The following is a 21,849-nucleotide window of genomic DNA, read 5'->3' on the forward strand; positions in this document are numbered from 1 at the left end:
TTATTAATAAAACTGCTATACCTTTTCACATTCTAGTTTTTGTGTGTACATCAGTTTTCACCACGTTCAGTTTTATAAGAAATTGCCCAAATGTTTTCCAAAATGGTTGAAGATAATAGATATTTATATATTATATAATTCATAGCTATTTTTTATATTGTAAATTATCTGTAATTGTATTTACATATTCAGGGTGTGTACATATGCACAACTGTGCCACCGATTTTTAAATATCTGATTGATTCTTACTTCATTGTATCAGCAAGCTTAAATAGTCTTCCTCACTTCCAACTTTTCATTTTAAAATTTTGGTATGTGTAGATACAGCCCCAGATGTGACCTATTCTGCCAGTAAAACATTTGTTTTGCAGATCAAAAATGGAGTTTTAATCAGTTTCCCCTTTTATATAAATAAGGTGAAATGGTTTATTCCACATTCTAGGTCTACTGTGTTTGCTTTTTTATTTCATTCAAAATTTACAGAGGTTAACGTATTATCTTTTCATTATTTCAATCACCCTCCAGTTTTGTAGATATTTTGGTAATCTCTATAGGGCATTTAAATCTGCTAGATGTCAAGAATTCTTTCAGGATAGCCCTAGTATCCATTATTTCTTCCTGACAATTTACCCAGAATTTTACCAACATTAACTTTCCTCTCATCACCTCAAGTATCTAGAAGTCTTCTTCATATATTAAAAAAAAGAGAAGGTCATATAGCTTTCTTATAGCAGAAAAGCTATAAGAAATACTATGTCATTCAGAAAAGCAGACAAGTAATTAACTCATCCAACTTCATTCATAACAAGAAGATAAATAGTACCAATATCAATTTTATTCCTCATTAAAGTTGTAGCTTAGAGAAATATAAATAATATAATGTAGTTTTTATATAGTAGACACGTATAATATTTTCCAACTAAAGATCTAATGAAATGAACAGCCAAACATATTATTAGGCTCATAAAGAAATGTCCTGGAGAGAATGATAAATGAAACTGGGAAATGTACACTGAGCATTTACCATATCAAAGAAATGTGCCAGGTATTCATCATTAAGACAACGTGGATTATGATAAAGTTGAACAACAAAATGTTTAAATAATCACTCAAAGCAACTATAGGAGAATGACATTTGAAATGTACAGATAAAAATTGCTCTAAAAACATAGAAGGAAATTATCACTTCAGGCTAAGGTCATCAAGAGAAGGGACAGGAATTTGAATTTAAGCTTATTCTTGTATAACATTGAATTTATACAGAAGCCAAAGTAAACAAGGAAATAGAAATAAAGAAAAATAATGGCTATATACAATATTTATTTAAGGAAAACAATACAATATGATAGATGTAGAAATAGAGCGAGATGACAAAAATAATATCTTAAGTGGTAGAAGTAACTGGTTATATAGCTTTAAACAGTCACCTAAGTAGATAAATGGATATTAGGAAATTTAAAATGAAAGAAAAATGACAGAAGAAAACTGCAAAAGATTAAAAGCTTGACCATTATTAATAATTTTAACAATTCCAAGCAAAATATTCAATGAATTTTCTTATTTTTCACACAACTCACAGTCTCGGTGGGACTGTGTTACCCATGAGAACTAGAGGATACATCAATTGTTCCTTAGCTAATATTCTTCTTCTCTATTGTTTCAGAAATTGATTTCCATATTAATAATTCTATCTATCAGTTCAGTAAGGAATCAACAATCTAACTCCAGTTTCACCTAGAATAGTATTTCACTTTAGTTAAAATACTAGAGTAGTGATTACAGTAACTCTAGCTCATTCATTTCCACAGTTGCTCAATATTCTACAGTTGGAAAATGCCGCATTTTAACTATTACTCTATAAGTTACAATTATGTTGTTTGTCTTATTTTCTATTACCAAAAAATTCTGCTAGGTATTTTATTTTTACTTTTCTTTTTAACAACTTTACTGGGGTTTAACCGATATACCAAAAGACCGAACATATTTAATGGATACAATCTGATGACGTTAGACATATGCATATACTCATCATATTTGAGGTAATAAGTACATTATCAAGTCTAAAAAATCACACTGTGCCTCATAAATATATACAATAATGATGGTTAATAAAAAAAATTAATAAAATTATTGTATATATTCGAAACATGTTAGCAATTTGTAATTCTAAGCAAAGGATATGTGCATGTTTATTATTTAGTATTGTAACTTTTGAAGGTTTGAAATATACAAAATAAAATGTAGAAAATAAAAATGTTTCTAACGAGTAAGAAAAAAGAAAATAGAGCAGCAAGTAGATTTTATAGTTTCACACATCTGGCTATTTCAAAGCTAGATTGTTCTTTGCATATTGCTCTTAGACACTTTGAATAGCATCCTTTTCCAAAGGAAGCTTGTTTTCTCAGGTTTCTGTAATTGGTATTTTGAATCACAGGATGTAGAATTCTCAAACTTGATATTGGAAATTCAGATCTCTAAACTGGTATTGACTTTTGTTGTAATCCTATGGTGAAGAAACTTGCTGAAATTACCTCACAAGGACAGTACTTTGAGAATCTGAATATAACTTTCTTTTTTCTTCATTTATTTTATTTTTCCAAAGAAATTATGCATTTAATTTACTAACATCTCAGCACCATTCACATATATTCAACAATTTTCAACAATATTCATGTAGACAAGAAAAGAAGCAAAATATATTGACTCTAGGATATGCATTGCTTTTTATTAAAGAAGTAAATTATCGATTCAAATTAATTAATATTTACAATTGCTAGAACACAATATAGTGTATACCATAACTCATTACAATGGGCTGTATCTCATATTATATTCAAATATCAGTTCATCTTTAAATCATTCTATATTTTAAGATGTTACCAATTACATTAAATTGAAAATATACAATGAGATTGATTGATTGTAGTGGATGTCTCAACATTAGTAATTAACATTTGAATAATGTTTGTTTTTTATATATGATTTGCAAAGTATTTCCCACACCAGAAAATCCCCAACAAGTTCTTTAGCTGTTTTGTATATAGGTGATATCTCCATCTCAAGAAAATCTTACTGAAAAAACACACTGTTTTAGAGTTCTGATTCTCTTCGAACAAAATTATAGACATTAAAATGCCATAGAGATATATATCTTTTAAACCCAGAATCTCTTTGACCATTTATTTTCATAGATTATTTTATCTTTTCTCATAAGAAGCAAAGTTCAAATCTACTTGGGTTTATTTGAATAGAATCAAGGCATCTGGACCTCAAAGGCCCTGGAAATACCACAAAAAGTAAATATTACAGTATCTACATGAAAATATGGAACTATTGTCTAGGGGTTTCTTTAAAGTAGAAAACATCATGTTCTTGGTTAGCTTCAGATACTACCACAAGTGTGTCAAATAGTCATTCAGTTTTTTGTGCTTTATCTTTTATTCATGGCCTCAAGATATAACTCCTTAATTTCTAGTGAAGGTAGAAAGAACTGAATAGGAACATGAGCCAGAGAAGAAACAAAATAAAACAAGCAAAGATACTAATCATTGTCTTCATGCACCTGTGTTAAATCTCCTAAATATAGTGAAGCAAATAATAACACATTATAATAACTAAGCAATCCATCACCTGTTTATTGCTGTTTTTTATAAAATGCTAAAAGATAAATCACTCGCAGAATGAAACACTAGTGAAATTTTACAAAGGCAAAAACCACGTCAGAACTCTCATATATTTTTGGTTGGAGTGTAAAATGGCATAATTACATTGCAAAATAGTTTTACAGGTTCTTATAAGATTAAGCAAACACCTGATTGAATAGCATATTTAAAATGAGATCATCTTAGTATATTTAAACTATTCGTCAATAAAGTTAATTTTAAAGTTTAAATTCAATTTCGCAAATAGATTTGGGTTTCTAACAACTATTTTTCATTAAAAGTTATCACAGTTTAGGAGGACTGTTTGATTTCAAATTTGGAATGTCTCATAGGACCAGAAAATAAGAAAAGTTCAAAAAGAAAGAAAGAGATAAAGGAGGGAGGGAGGGACAGACAGAGAAATGGAGGGAGGGAGAAAGAAAAGAAAAAAGGAGGAATGAAATCCAGCCTGAAATATTTTATAATTGTAAAAGTTTAAACTTAAGCAACAAAATAAATATCATGTTGAATATAACCCAAATAATTGTTTAAGATGACTCCATATTGAAATAAATAAACAACTTGATAGACAAATAAGTGAGCTATATGTGGCAACTCTTCCCTACAGAAGAATTCCAATTTATAAATATAAAAGAAACAGGGGAAATAAAAAAATATCAGTTAGGCTGTCACTGTAATAATTGTTATAGACAATATAAAGTGGTAAATTCTAAAAACAGATAACAAAAATACAAGATATTTGCATAGTCCCAAATATAATAGAAACTAGATATTTGCAGTCCTAAATTCTCTCTTCAAAATATTTAGCAACTCCAAAAGGAAAATTTGGTTTTATAGCTAAGAATTCTGGCAGAGACCATCTTAGCCAAAGAATCAAGTACAGCATCGCTGCGATAAAGAAATTCCAACATCGTATACCTTCTGATGTCATATACTGAGAAAAACACCCCACCTCCATAATATCCTTCCCAATAATGAATAACTTCCATCTAAATGCAATAAATCATAAAACAAGCACAAATTGAAGAACATTCTATGTAATAACTGACCAGTACTCTTCAAAAATATCAAGGTCGTGAAAGGGAAAAGCTAAGGAACTGCCAGAGATCAGAAAAGACCAATGAGACAGGACAACTAAATGCAGGAATCAGAATTGGACCCTGGAACAGAACAGAGATACTAGAAGGACTGATGAAATCTGAATAAATTTTGTACTTCAGTTAATAGTATTGTTCCAAGGCTAGTTTCCTGGTTTTGATAAATTTTCTATGGCTATAGTCAGAAGTTGACATAAGGACAAACTGAATGAGAACACAAGAAAATTCTCTATATTATTTTTGCAACTCTTCTGAAAGACCAAAATTACCTCCAAGTAATTATTGTTTAAAAGTTTAAAGTATTATTGATGATATTTTGTTTCCAAAAATATGCAGAGAACTGGATCCCAAGCAAAAAGTTGGAATTGTTATCTTTGAATCAAAAATTAATCAAATTAAAATCATATACTGAATTCTTGCTCTATGCTAAGCACAGAGCCAATTTCCCATAGAAAGGAAGTAAAATATCCAAATTTAAAGAATATTCTATTAAAGTTCATTAATTCAAAAGTTATCAAACATTTACTATGAAAAAGTACTATGTGAAAATATGTATAGCAAAGCTAGTTTAAAATATTAGGAAGTACAATAGGACTTGCTATGTCCCATGAATGTCACTCTAAAATGGCCATAAAAATTATTTTCTTGTATAATGTTTTTCTGTTGCTTTAAGAAAACTGGTTTTTAAATTTCCATAAAAAATTATTGTTTTGCTCTGAACAAATACTTGGCCATATACGTAGTGAATTATTATTATTCTTACCAATGTATACTACTTGAAAGAATTTCCACTTGCTAGGAGTTAATTTTTAGAAATACCTTGACATTGTACGTAGCTTAAGTTAGAAAACATTAAAATGACAAAAATAATTACAACTCCAGAACAAAAAAAAAATGTAGGGCAAAGGTGAGTACTATCTATTAGCTCTTTTTAAATCAATAACCTTGAAGAGTCACAGAAACTCCATTGCTTCTTTTAAGTGCTTTTTTCTATATGTATTTCTTGTATGCAACAGATAATTGGGTTTTATGTTTTTAACCCAAACCTACAGTCTCTGCTTTTCAATAGAGGATTTCAGACCATTTGTATTTAGTATAACAACTAACCTATTTCCTTCAAGTAAAAGTATTTTATCCTATTTTGTTCCTTCTTGTTAAATGTTTCTTACTTTTATGGCTGCTACTTGAATGCTGAGTTCTTTGTCAATAAAACATGAATACAACAAGAACAAAAATAAAATGAAAAAGCACTTTGTATCTGTGCATAGATATTTGTGAAATTTTGAGCAATAGGAAGTCTTGAATTAAACAGTGTGTGATTTTACCTTTTGATTTGCCCAAAAACAAAAGCATCCTCACTGCAGTGTTCTATTATGCTGTTTATTATTGAACAAAAGAAATAACACCCTGTGTTATGTACCCTGGGTACAAGTTGAGTTTGTTCATGTCTTTGAGCAGAGTAAACCAGAAGCAGCTATGTCTCTGTATAATGCCATCCACGTTAATATCTCCAGAGTTTCTTATATAACTCTAAAGCAAATTACCAAGGAAGATGGTAACTTTGCCATTTTTCTACATTTGACAATGATTTAAAACTATTGATTTCTCTCAGTCCGTCTGTTATCCGTCAAAGGTGGCCAGGTTCTTGGCGTCTTGAACAAAGAATTGGACGACACTCACAAAAAAAGCAAGGAGAGTAAAGCAACAAGAGCAGAGATTTATTGAAAATGAAAGTATACTCCACAGTGTGGGAGCAGGCCCAAGCATAGGGGCTCAAGATTCCTGGTTACAGAATTTTCTGGGGTTTCACTGGGGTTTCAGTACTCTCTAGAGGTTTCTCATTGGTTACTTGGTGTATGCCTGATGTAAATGAAGAGAATAAAGTTACAAAGTCATTTACCCAGTATGCGCCCTATGTAAATGCAGAGGATGTTGCTTTTTGCCTGTGGCCTATGTAAAACGAGAGGATGTAACATGGTGTGTGCGGCCTTTGTAAATGGAGAGGATGAAGTGAAGTTACAAAGCCATTCACATTTCTGTCATTGCAGAAGTGTTTCCATTTGATTTCATTGTAGAAAGTCAGCATGAATCAGCCTTATGCTGCCTGCCTCCAGACCCTATTCTGCATCATATCCACTAACTGAGTTTAGTGCATTATGTGCTGCTGATGGCATCACAAAAGACTGACTACTTTAAGGGCTCCTGTTTGAAATTTCAGATATTGTCACCCTCCTCAAAATTGACATTTGTGTGTGCATTAGTGTTAGGAGCCACATTTGACTATGAAAAAAAATCCCAGTACTCTGTAAAGACAGATCTCTGCAATAACATCTGGTTTTTCTGGTTTGGTAAAAAAAGAAGCTTCATGCTTCATTATTTCTTGATTTCATACTTTGATACCAAAGACTCTGCCAACATTTCTGAATCAAATTTATACACTGCTCAGAAAGGATCCAACTTTATTGAAAGTAGGGCTTACACAAATCACTTTTCAAGTTTGGTCTAGAAAAGAAATCATAATATGAAGTTCTTCACTATCACATAAAAGTGTATCATTAAATTATTATCAGAAATAGTATTAGAATGGGAGAAAAGGGGAACCCACTTTCAAAGCAATTTAAAACAGTGGCACTGATTCATGGCCTCATAGTAGATATTTAATAAGATCTTATGTAATTCAAAGTAAAATTATTGAATAAAATTTCTTCTGAAATCATTTGAGACATTGAGAAATCATAAGATTATTGGCTATATTGCTCTAATGTGTTGCTTATTGAAGGCACACAATTATGTGAATTTCCCAAAGCTCAAAAAAATTTTTTCTGATAGGTTGATGTGTAGTGACAAAGCAATGTCCATTTCTCCCCCAGTGGAAATTTATAGAACTCATAGACGCTGAAGAAATTTTACTTCTGTTCAAACAAAATTAAAATTGAAATTGGATTTACAATCATTTTCTTATTGATCTAGATAAGCCACATTAATAAGACAAGGCTTTCTAAACATAATGTCGTTGGCTTACAGGCAAACAGGATTGTTTAACATAAATTCATGGCTGAGAATTAAAATCCAATGTTCTTAGCACAAGTCTCTTCATCTAGCAAAGTGGACCATATGAAATTTGGGAGACATTTTTTACCTATACTTGTAAGGGTTTACAATAGTGCTTGCTATAATCAAAATGCCAAGTTAAAATTTATGTGATTTCAAAAATGCTAGATAAAAAACTGGTCAATAATTTTGATTCTCGGTGTCACTTTCTCCCATGCCAGGTATCTTAACCTTCCCTGATACCTCTAAGGAATGTGAGTTCTCTAATCTTACCCAATTAGTTTCCAGTGAATCACAGGCTACGTATTGCAAGTCTTGATTTATTTATACTGGAATGACAAAGTAGTCAATGGAGAAAAAATTGGCCTAGGGTAACCTAGAAGTTACTCTTGGATATACATACTTACACAATTGTTTAAAACTCTGTGTTCCTTTTAATTTAGACAAACCACAACAGGACACCTATAATTCAATCATTTCTCCTTTTATTTGCTACTCCGTTAGGGTCATATATCTCTCCTATCATGCACCTCCCTCCATGTTGTCTCATCATGGTCTAAAAGTTCATATCAAATTATATTCATAGGTCTATATCTTTATTACCACATGATTAAAGAAATGAAGAATAATTTCTTGTTTTCCTCATTTAACACCTGCATAATCCTTAATAATGGTAACCCTGAAGCTACTTGATTTTCTTCCCTAAAATTCTTGATCTTCTGTGTAAACAGTGATTCTATTTCTTTGTAATATATATTTGAATTAAAAAGTTATTTAAATTTTAAAAATAAATGAAAGTATGCTTTAAGTAATTTATCATTTTATCTAATAGACAACAATTTCTATTAAACTAAACTACCCATTTTTTTCACTTAAACATTTTATTCTGTTTTGTACAAACTCTAAGTCTACTTTTCAAACTAATTCATATTGTATGAATATTATTGTATTATATGAACATATTCATGCTGCTTTAGTCCAGTCAGGCTGTTATAACAGATGCCATAAAATTGGTAGCTTATCAACAGCAGAAATTTATTTCTCACTATTCTGGAGGATGGGAAGTACAAAATCAAGGCAGATTTGGTGTCTGGTGAGGGTGTACTCTCTGGCTGATACATGGCACCTTCCAAATATATCCTCACAAGAAACAAACTGGCTCTCTGGGATCTCTTTTATAAGGGCACTCATCCTAATCATGAAGATTTTGTCCTTATAACCAAATCACCTCCCAAAGGCCTTGCCTCTTAATTTCATCACATTGAAGTCTAGGATTTAATATATAAATTTTGGAGAAACACATTCAGACTATAGCACATGCTAACATATAATGTTGCTAAATTATGCTCCTGACCATTTTACTGACCTCAAATTTCATATTCTCTTCATGCTAAATAACAGTATTTTTATTATTGTCATTTACCTTTGAGTAAAATTAAAGTTTAGGTTTTGGCTTGTTTTCAGTTTGAATTTAATTTTATTCAAAGAATTTCCATTGTACTTTTCTTGAAATGTGAGAAAAATCTAATTCTTTGTATTGCTTTTATAACCTACCTGTATAAGAGAAAATATTTTTTAGTTTTGTTATGATAATTTTGAAGTCAAATCTTTTTATTTTACTACTTACCATGAGAGATATATCACTGTTTTTTAAAATTTACAATTTTAATTGGATGTATTTTCTTATTTCTCTTAGAAACAGTTAACCTCCTACATTTATATATGCTTTTTAAAGTAATTTCACTTGCATTATATCATTTGATATAAACAATGAGCATATAATAGAGTGGACCAGCCCTTCATTTGACCAGCCCTTCCCTCAGCATCCTCCAATTCTCCAATTTCAATTTATGTCACAAAATCAAGGATACTAAAGTTTGTCTTATGGGTATGTAGCTTCTGAAAGAGGACCTAAAACCAATATTTATCCTCTTGATATAGACTATTCCCTCCCTCATGCCCCTTTGATATTCTGTGGGAAAAGGGAATGAATGGAGTTCTTTTATTCATAAATTGACTCAACATATCAAATACTTCCCCAGAGTTAATAAATTAATTAATCTTGATATCTATTAAAATCTACCAATATTAGAAATAATGGAACAAGAAGGACCATAAGGTGCATTTTTAAATTTTTAAAATTCTAACATATTTTATACATAAATTCAGGGAGTGGGGGTCTAGGGGAGGGATAGCATGGGGTGAAGGGATTGGGGAGAGATAGCATTAGGAGAAGTACCTAATGTAGATGACAGGGGGATGGATGCAGCAAATCACTATGGCTAGGTATACTATGGTGTACATGTATACCTATAGGTATACCTATAGGTATGCATGTATACCTATGTAACAAATCTGCACATTGTGCACATGTACCCCAGAACTTAAAGTATAATAATAAAATAAAATTGCTTAACTGAAAAAAAATCTTTACTTTTCCTCTTCTCTGGAAGATAAAAACTATTTTGCACTGAAATTATCAAAATTAGGTCAAACCTTTATTTCCCCAGCCTACATGTGTGATTGAGTTAAGATAATGTTTCAGCAAGAAACATTTCATCCTCTAGATACTTTATTGGATTTAAAACATTTGATTGATTCTTAAACTACAGAAAACTATTGAAGACAAGTCCAGAAGATCATTCTAAGAAGATTTTGAAATCTCTGCTATCAGGTTGCATTTACATTTTGATTGTTTGGTATTTAATAATATTTACATTAATATGTAGCTAATTCATGGAAGTTATTTTTGTTAGAGAATCACAGGTTTGTTTTATTGACTGACTGAGTTGCTTTGGAAGTAGAGTGAACAGAAGACCTTTATCCTAACGTTTTGACTTTCTATCAAAAAGGCTGCAGAAATCAACAAACTTTTTCTGTAATGTCAGTAGAAAATATTTTAGGCTTTGAGAATGGAAAGGAAAAATCAACAATATTATGTAAATACTTATACAATCATTTAAATGTAACCATTTACAAATGTAAATACCATTCTTAGCTTTCAGATACAAACAGTAAGTTGGATTTGGCCCAGAAGTCACAGTTGGCTGGCCCTTACCTTACACAGCTGAGTAAATCTCTCTGACCCCAGTTTTCTTCTAATCTGTAAAATAAAAGGACTAATAGGACCCTCTGAAAGGAAGGTGGGTATCTGAAAGGAGCAGGAGATTAAATTCTGCTTCCACCAAGTTACTCTCAGTAACGACTCCCAAATCCTCCTTGTTTAAAATCCAGGGCTTCTTTTTCACTTCTTGTCTGATCTGTAGGCAATTTGTTGTTGTTTTTGTTTTGTTTCATTTTTTATTTTTAATTATTTTTATTTTTTGAGACATGGCTCTTTCTATGTCATCCAGGCTAGAATGCAGTTGAACATAGTTCACATCAGCCTCAAATGTCTGGGTTCACATGATCATCCCACTTCAGCCTTCCAAGTAGCTGAGACTACAGACTCATGCCAACCAGCCTGGCTAATTTTTTTAGTTTATTTTTTGTAGGCATGAGGTCTCACTATGTTATTCAGGGTGGTCTCAAACTTCTCGTCTCAAGTTCTAGCCAGCTTCTCAGTCCACTAATGAACCTTTTTATCCTTGAAAAGCATTCCTGTCTTGGAGTCTAAGTCAACTTTCTTCTATATCCACAGAATTCCATTTACACACCCCACAGTAGTCCCCTCTTCCACTACCTAGACCTTAAATACTGGTTTTTCTCCATGTTACTTTCATCCCAGAGCCTCTCTACCATCCATCCTTCCTTATCAATCTTATCTACTTCTCCCAGCAACAATCATCTTTATGTTTACTAGTGACTTCTAAGTTTTGTTCCTCAGTCCCAATGCTCTCAGGCACCAGACCACCAATGTCTCCCACCAGGCTATCAAGTTTTGCTTAGGACTGAAATTGTTTCTACTTCTGCCTCCCAAATTACCTCCCACTACTTTCTCAAGTTGAAAACTTTTCTCCTTTGTTCAATCAGCCCTTAACCATTTGGCTTCTTTACTCCTTATATCAAGATAGTTGCTATAATAGTCTGTTCTCATGCTGCTAAAAAAGATATACCCAAGACTGGGTAATTTATAAAGGAAAGCAGTTTAATTGACTCATAGTTCCACATGACTTGGGAGGCCTCACCATCATGGCTGAAGGTGAGTAAAAAGCAAAGTCACATCTTACATGGTGGCAGGCAAGAAAGTGTATGCAGGGGAACTCCCATTTGTAAAACCATCAGATCTTATGAGACTTAATCACTACTATGACAACAGTATGGGGCAAACCATCCCCATGATTCAATTCTATCCACCTGGTCCTGTCCTTGGCACATGGGGTTTATTACAATCCAAGGTGAGATTTGGGTGGGGACACAGCCAAACCATATCAATCACCAACTCTGGGGATTCTGCTTCCTGATTATTACTCCATCTCAGGGTTCCTGGAATCAGGACACATCTTCATTGGAGCCTCTGCTTGAATTTTAATTAATACAGTTAGATTTATAGTCTCTTTTTAATTTCCTATAAAGTCAGCTCTACAGTTAAAAGACATTAGTGAAATTTTCTTCATGCTTCTCATATATATTGTAGAAAGAGCATTTTTGTTTATTTTTCTGTTATTTCCTATCTCAAGTTCCCTGAGACTGAATCTCTGTATTCATTTTCTTATCACTGAAAAGTATGTTTCATTTGTTGCATATACATTATTGTCACTCTTTTCACCCTATAATACCCTTTTATTCTCTTTATGTATTTACTTATTCAGTAAAGCGTTCCAAGGACACTCAATCTGGGTAGTCTCCATAAATTGAGTCAGTCCTTAGGAAAATTCACAGGTTTTGCCACTGCAACCTTTGGTAATTAAGCTACTCTGACCACTGCCCTCTTTCTATAGGCTGCCATTTTAGGCTGTTTCACCAGCCTGCATAATACAGGCACAGGAATGCCAAACAAGTATCCATGCTAAGTTCTTCCGAAAATCTCTAGTCCTGCACTGACAATAGCAAGAAGCAGGTCTGAACTGGAGTTTCAGAAGAAAACCATTTTCTGTTTGAACTCACTTTCACTTGAGGCTGAGTACAGAAAGAGTACCTCATCCTATTTTCCAGAGCACTCTCTCTACTCCTAAAAATTCTCTTTAAAGAAGTCTCTTCTGGTCTGAACTTACAGGCTTCTCTAATAACAGGCTGAATATGGGCTAATGATTCAAGATTCAACTTATTAGCTTTTAGCAAATCTCATAGGGATGCCATGATCTTTGGAACTTTGTGTGTCCCTTTTGTAGAGATCCAGTAAAGCATCTTCCTATGCTATAGAAGATTTACATCTTTTTAGTCATGAGCAAAGTGTTGTAATTGAGTTATGCTGAAGTTCAGATACCTGTAGAAGGGTGTGCGTGACTGCTCACTAGCCAGACATTTGACTGTAGGTGTTTGCTGTTAAACCTGTTGTCTCTCAGCTTTAAATCCACCCATCTAGGCTGTGCTTTGTGAGGCTTGGACTGGAACTCTGCAAACTGTATATCTCTTTGGACTGCTGGCTTTCTGTCAGACTCTTACAATGGAGGGCACTGAAGAAAGACATGAAGCTCATAGCAGAAGCTGATTGCAGGCTTCAGCTTCTTTGGTATTCTCAGAACGAGCCTTACTGAATAATCTCTAACAGCAGCATCAGCTGGCAGCAGTCCTCAAAGGCCTGAGGTCCAGCTCCACTGGAATCTTCCTCTAAGACTAGATTCTAAGAATCACAGTGTGTTTCCTGGTGGTGACAGTTGCTTCCTGTTATATTATCCTTATGTTCCCTTTTTAACCTTTCAGCCCTACATACCTATGCTCCTATAGTTCCTTCTCTAAAAGTTATTTGTTGAAATGCCCAGTATGGTTTCTATTTTCCTGGCTGATAGAAAAGGATAGACTTTAGTTTAATTCAGGTTGTAAACAGATTACTAATGGAAAATATCAAAACCGTTGTAGATATTTTGAAAGCAAAGCAGGAAGCTCAGAGCAATAATCATAATTTCAAAAATAAGGTACACCGTTGAGTGTCTATGATGTCCAACATTCTAATAAGAACTTTATTTATAAATCCTCACAAAAGCCTTTCAAAGTACTATCACTATCTCCACTTCATAGGTGAAGAAACTGAGGATCAGAGAGTTAAATGACTTGCAAAAAATCACAAAGCAAGTATTTGTCAGAGGGAATATGAAAATCCTATTTTATATGATTCCAAATTATGACACACTTACTCTTATTAGATGGATAGACAGACGGGCTATGAATATGCTCAGTGAATAATACCACATAGTTAAATAGGATGGAAGACTAAAGAGAAATGTCAATTTAAAAGGTTTGCTTTAGAATAATAATAAAGGAAGAGGGACGGGACTTTGGAAGGTAACTGATATGTTTATGGTCTTGATGGTGGTGATAGTTTTACAGGTGCATCCATTTCCTTAAACTCACTGAGATATATACATTAAATATGCACAGCTTTTATATGTTAATTATATTTCAATAAAGTTTAAATAAATGGTTTTGCTTCTATGAGAATATGTATATGTAACAAGTTCAAAGAAAGCAAAAAAATGTACCGTTGGAGACTGTGAGAATAGAATTCTCAAAATGCAAGGAAAACGTTTGAGAACGAAGGGACATATTCTATTTGGGACACCTATTTGAGTCAATTTGGAAAAGTAGTTTTGACTTTAATATCGGCTACCTCTGGCAAATTCACTGTAAGTCATATATTCATGTTATGCTAGAAATAATTTAATTTTTAGGTGATTTCTCCAACTATTTAGAGTTCCAACTATTTGGTCACAAGAGCTCAATTAATTAAGAGAAGAATGTAATTCCTAATCTGAGATCTGGGACTTGAAACTTGGACACAGAATTTGGGCATCAGTTGTGGTGACAGTAGCAGGATAGTCCAGTGGGACAATGGTTATCAGAAATAATGGCTGTGGAAAGGCCATTGCAGGGCCTTTGGAAGTGAAAAGAATCAGAGCATTTTCCAAAATGGTAACAGCATTGGATGGCAGCATTTTTGGCATTTTAAGCATTTGGTGATTCCAGTGTCTAGTGTGCTTCACAAGATGTGACATAAGCAGTTATTTTAGAGTCTAGATAAAGCCTGTTATACTGTCACACGCCCTGTACTCTAGCTGTATTTGACCTTGCCCCTAAGTATCTGATGCATCATGAGCTCATGAGCTCACCTTAAGCACTCAGTAATGGAATGCTATTAGCAAATCCTCCATCTGAAAAACATTTACTCATTCTAAATACCAATTCAAATTTTATCTGTTTGATGAAACCATTTTAGGAACTATCAAAGAAGTTAATGACTCACTTATGTGATTCTCTAGCACTTTAAGCCACTCTTATTCTGCTTACTTCTGTGTGCATACTCAATTATTCCTATATCTTCTTCCAACATCACAGCTATGGACAGGAAATTTGTCTTGTTCATTTTCTAAACTCATTTAAAATGGTTGCTTAAAATAGGTGCAAAATAAGGCAGGTGCAGTGGCTCATGGCTGTAACACTAGCACTTTGGGAGACTGAGGCAGGAGGATCCTTTGAGCTTAGGAGTTCAAGACAAGCCTCAATAACATAGGGCAATCCCTGTCTTTACAAAAAACAAAAACAACAACAACAAAAAAAAAACATTTAGGCAGCATGGTGGTGTGTGCCTGTGGTCCCAGCCATTCAGGAGACTGAATTGGGAGGATTGTTTGAGCCAGGGTGGGTGGAGGCTGCAGTGAGCACTCCAGCCTAGGTGACAGAGCCAGATCCTGTCTCCAAAAATACAAATAAAATAAAGGTGCAAAGTAAGATAGAACTTTTCCTTCACCAATAGTTATTGAGCAAATTAATATAACAAATTAATAAGTTAATTAAATACACAAATATAAGTTGATTAGGAGGAACAAACTATTCTACTGTCTATTAAACGTAAAGTTAAATGCAAGGGAGAATGAATAATCACCAAAACCCAGAAACAATGACTCTAAATGTCATAATTTTATAATTTAAAAATATATCAATTGAAGAAGTGCTATACATTAATGATTTCTAGTAAATTAAGCAACTTGGGTATTCAGCCTTGCTGTTTAATTATATCTGTTCTTAAGTGTTACCAATTATCTATCTTCTTTATATAGAAAAAACTGTGGCTGCAAATCAGTAATGTATTGCTCCTTCTGGAAATGAAAAGTGAGTAGTTAATTAGTGAAGAAGATAAAAATGTTTCCTTTTAAATGAGCCAAGTGGCATTCATCAGCACCTAGAGTATGGAGTGAGAAATAAGTAATGTTAGGTTAAAAGTCCCTTGAACTGTGAATTCTACAAATTAATAACAATAAATATAGGCTAATATCTACTTGTAGAGGGGCGTAGAAAGTGTAGGAAATCAAAAAACTCTCAACTAAATGTGTAGTTCATGTGTATGACATTTGCAACAACTAAATACCCTTTCTTTGAAGTTTTTAACAATATCATAATTATGTGATCAAACAGAAATGCCAGTGTTATTACTACTCCTGGTAACAAATATGTCAAAACCATGAAGTTTGTTCAGTGATTCTTCCTCAGTTAATTCTTCTTCAATTTTGAATACTTTGGCCCTATTCACATATTTTAGTTAGCAATATTTCCCCTTTTCTTAAAAGCTTAGATTATAAAGTTTATCAAACACAAAGAAAAGAGGTCAAATAAGTAACATTTTGTTGACATTTACAAATAAAAGTAAGTTTTAAACTACCAACCCTTTCTTCCTCTTTATTCTCCTGTAATCCAAATCTTTTGGCTTCTGATTTATAGTATGACATTTGTGATATTAAAGGTGTTTCTTTCCTAATAATGATGTATGAGTAAAGAGGTAAATATTCTGACAACTAGTTATTACTTGATGCTTCTCTAGAACTATGAGGTTCTCAGATGCAATTGAACTCTTACCTTGCACTCTTGACCAATGATGCATCTATACATGAAACTTTTGTTAAGCCTCTAAAAAGCTTAAGAGCCAGTTCCTGCCAGAAAAGGGCAGCATGGTAGGGCAAAAGGAGACATAATGTGGTAAAAACCACCAAACGTTGGCTAAGGAGAATGAAGTGGTAGAATTGTTTCCCCTCTCCAAGGATGTTTGTTTTAGCATCTAAACATGAAAGTATTAGCATCACTTTTACAGAGTGTTTTGAGAGGGTTAAAGATGATAGTATCTGTAAAACACTTCATTTGGCAAACATTGTAACTTATCATAGATAGTAGCCATTTCCTCCTGAGCATTCTACATGTCCCAGCTTTCTGTGAGTTAGGTATGGCCACATGCTTATGTTCTGGACAATGACGGTAAGCAGCAAGACTGTGTATGATTTATGGTAAATATCCTTTCAAGGCGTACACTTATATTTTCCTAACATGTTAAGTGATACACTGTTAACTGTTAATGTAAATATGTTGGGTGTAGTTCAAGCAGCCTCTTGGATCATCAGGTTGCTCATGAGGGATAGAACAAAAAAGTGGAAGGAATCTATTTCTCTACAGGCATGAGGTTGCCAAACCAACCCAGTACACCCTACTTCTGGATTCCTTATATGTTCAAAAATTTTAAAAAAAACTTTTACTTTTATTATTCCATGCTTTTATACGCTCATTTCTTTGTCCCTACAAGTTCAGCGTAACCTAATCTGAATTGATGCAACTGACTACTCCTATTATTTCAGGGTGATATTTATTAAAAGAACAAAAATTAAAGGAATGGAGATCAGATAAGAGACTCTTGCTCTTGTTGGGACTATCTAACCTAAATAAATAAATAAATAGATAACCTAAATATGCAAATTATAATAGTGGCAGTAGAACTGGAAGGTATGCAGCAAATAAAAAATTATTGAAAAGTGAGAACAGACCTAGACAGACATTTGCCTTTTATTATTAAAATTATTATATGGAGTAGAATGTAACTGAGATTTTATTCAGAGTGTCAGGAAATGTATAGTAGTGTTAATCAGAATGGAAATTAACATTAATGAAGCTGTTGTGGAAGAAGATAATAAGTTTGATTTTAGACATTTTGAATTTGGTGCACTGACACACTATCTTGGGGAAATGTAAAGCAAATATTACAGTCTTATATACATCTGCCTGCTGTGAACATAGGTTCTAGTAGGTTTATTATAATTATTCCTTAATTTGTTCAAAAGTTTTTCTTAAGCATCTACTTTATAACAGATACTGTTCGGGGCCTTTGGTATTCGGCAGTGGATAATACATAGTCCTTGTCTTCATTCTAATAAAGAACACATTTTATCCTCTTCTAGGACATGAAAAAGATAACTTCATTTTGCAGATTTCTTCTGTGTTATGATAGCACAGTAATTGCATTGATACCTTAGCAATGTCCAGTATCTTAGCCAAAACTTTACTTTTTAATGTAATTTCATTTTTATTGTAACTGCTAGCTGCTTAGCCTTGAAATTTTCAAAATGAAAGAGTAATAGAAATAAGGTATAGAACAGAAACTAAAGGAAAACAGCCTTACACATTCCACTGATTCTAAGCAATAATTTTCTGAGTAAAATCTGGAGCAGCACTTTGAAATTGTAGGCATTAATAAAGCCCATTTCTTCCCCTTGCCAGCAATTTGGAGAGTATACCTGTATTATTGCAAGCATAAATTCAGCTACAGAACCATGTAAACAGCTCTATTAATATTTATTACCTTCTTTCTTTGTTTCATGAGGCCTCAGCAAATGTCCTTATTTTGGTCATGGGAAAAAATACTTAAAATTATATAATTCTGAGACTACTAAAAAGTAAATGATTATTCCTTAGTAAGATGCACATGTTTATATTGATTTTATTAACCACCTCTAACAACTTTTACATTCTTTAACTATTTTATCTATACAGAATTCTTCAAACTGAGAATCACTAATATTCTTTTGCTGCAATTATACAACAGAAATATTAAACTACAGTTTAGGACTGGCTTCTGACTAGATAAATGGTTTTGAACCAAGTCATAAACTTCAGATGACTGAGCAGCTCAGTTCTAAAATATTTATGTCTGGCATTAAACATTCCATAAAAATACCAACTTTGGTTCCCTGAACTCTTCTAACATTTTAAAGGCTTACATACCAGTTGCTTTGGGGAGCTTTCAGTAACCTTTTTTTTGTAATGACGTAAGTTGCTTATTTAACACGCAAACCATAGTTTATTAAGTTTGCTTATATTAATATAATACTGTCTCACTACTAAGTTGCCTGTCATGGGTTTGAACAATTAGGAGCAACTTTAAGATGAATGAATTGTATTCACTGATTTAGATCAGCAAGAAATCTCATCATTTGTGGAAGGACATCATATAAGTTTGTATTGCATCATATAATTGTAATTGCAATGCCTGCCATTTATTTGACAAACAGCTACAGTCACAGATATAACTGATAACTTCATTCTAAAAACATCTCAAAATCTTATTCATTATATAATATTTTATATTACTTATGCAAAAAAGGATGTGAAACCTATTTTTACCTAAATATGTTTTTCTGGATATATAATTTAGGTTATAATTATCATTTATATCTTCTTGATATGTCTATCCAGCAGTTAGAGGCTTTAAAGCAAATGTATAAAATATGCATAGGCAATGTCAACTTTTTAAAAACTTCAAAGTATAGGATCACAAATTATAAATATATGTGTATGTTTGTTTAAGTGATTTAAGATTGATTTGCTTTGTAATAATTTACTGAATTTGAGGGGGAGTAATTATGATAAAATAAAGTCTGTATTTCATGAAGTCTGAAAAATAGATAAGGCTTTGGTCATGATGGCAATTAACATATAAGACACTAGACGAAAGGCTAGGAACTTAGGTTCAGGTCCCAGCTTTGACATTTACTCACTAAATGACCTTGAGCAATCTTTCAGTAATTAGGGATACCAGTTTTCTTCTTTGAAAATATATTTCTGTCTACCTTCAGGAAAAAACATGGGATTCACATGTGATAATTTATATCAAAGTACCTTATGTTTCACTCAGATGAAAAAAATGATTAATATTGATATTGTGTAGTCACTACTGTTTTGTGGATTGCTGGAAAGCGATTATATTATACCATACGCTCCAGGAAGGACAGTCAAGCTCATCTCTACTCATTTCTTTGTAAACTGAATTTCCTCAGCCATGACATCTGATTCTACTTATCTTCTGTTCACACATTCCTGGCCTGTCTTTGTTGTATATGTCAGGAAGATGATAGTAAGTCAACTTTCATGGCTCCAAATAGTGATTCTGCTTCAAAACTTCAGTTCTGAGATTGATTTGGGGTGGCATACCTAAAGCTGCTTCCTGAAATATATTCTCTAGCAGACTATCAAAGAAATTAGAAATAGACTTAAAAACCGAGATGGGTTTACAATCCAGCTGTGATTCACCATCTCCGTTTGTCTTTTGCTATCCTCCTCTTATACTGCTGCTGAAGTTCCATTTTATTACCATCATTCTTTGATATAGAACTGTGCTTGCGTTAATCATGAAGGAAAAATTAAGACGACCATAAATTCTAAATACATTCTCTTCATTAGGTGTCTCACTACTTCTGTTTAAAAGAAAAATAACTTCAAGAGAATTGTCCAACATTGTTAAAGAACATTTAGTTAATATTATATTTATGAAGAATGGCATATGTACTTCATAAAGATGTACAAATATTAATATTATATGCCAATACAACATTTTTTAATTAAAAAATGGCTTTGACCATTTTTTTTCATCTTTGTCCCTGAGAAAATATTAGAATTTCAGTTCTCATTCATACTTTCAGATCTTAGATTTCTTCAAGGTATTCCTATCCCAGATTTTTCGGAAGGATGTGTTCATCAATTCATTGTTTGAGAAGAAATTAATAACATCGACATAAATACTCAAATAATGTCTTAGTTAATTTTTATTGTTTTGTAATAACAGCATATTACTTGTCACTTTTTTCTACCTTAATTTTTTTCTATTCAATTCCTCAACTCTCTTCCTGAACCAAGAGCGCCCATGAGTGTATATGTGTGTGTGTGGGGTGTGTGTGTGTGTGTGTGTGTGTGTGTGTGTTTAAACACCAGACATGTATTTCTCAGTTATGGAGGCTGGGAAGTCTAAGATGAAGATGCTGGAAGATTTAGTTCCTGAGGGCTCTCTTTCTGGCACAGATGGCCGCCTTCTCACTGTGTCCTCATATGGCAGAGAGAGAAAAGGAGAGAGTAAGAGAGAGAGATTTTGAGAGAGAGAGAGAGTGCACACACACACACACACAAACACACACACTGACTATAGTGTCTCTTTTCTCATAAGGGACACTAACCTCATCATTGGGGCCCCAGCCTCATAATCTCATCTAAACCTAATCACTTCCCAAAGGTTCCGCCTCCAAACACCATCACATTGGGGATTTTAGGGCTTCAAAATATGAGTTTTGGGTGGACACAAATGATCAGTTCAACAGCTCTTTTAACTCATTCCAGTGACTCTACTTTTATAATTGTCTTTAGGCCTTTAATGCAAGATGGCAGTAACCATTTTTTAAAAATTAATAAAAATGTGCAATACATAACACATTTTTTCTTTATTAGGACTAACATAATTTGGGAATACTGAAGGATAATGAAAGACTAGTTTGTGAATTTTTTAAGTTATTTCTATTTAAGCATATGAATGTATCCTTTAAACAAATTTATGTTCCTTAAATATTTGTTTCAAGTAAAATTCAAAAATAGTCATTCGATCTTTTCATAACATAGCTTTGAAACATTTAACATTTTTATGGGACCGTACTGCTTAGGGACTAAACAGGTTATAGCAAAACTGCCAAACATGACCCTTGCCATTTGTAACGTGCAACATAAATGGAGATAATACACAAGCAGGCACATTCGCTCACAGAAGCTGCAGGAACTATGACTTTTTGTTCACTACTTCCTAACATGATGCCTAACAAATAGTAAATACTCAGTACATGTAATGATTTTGAATTGAATAAATACATAAA

This window comes from Cebus imitator, unplaced genomic scaffold, assembly GCF_001604975.1.
Source record: "Cebus imitator isolate Cc_AM_T3 unplaced genomic scaffold, Cebus_imitator-1.0 Scaffold308, whole genome shotgun sequence".
NCBI classification, from domain to species: Eukaryota; Metazoa; Chordata; class Mammalia; order Primates; family Cebidae; genus Cebus; species Cebus imitator.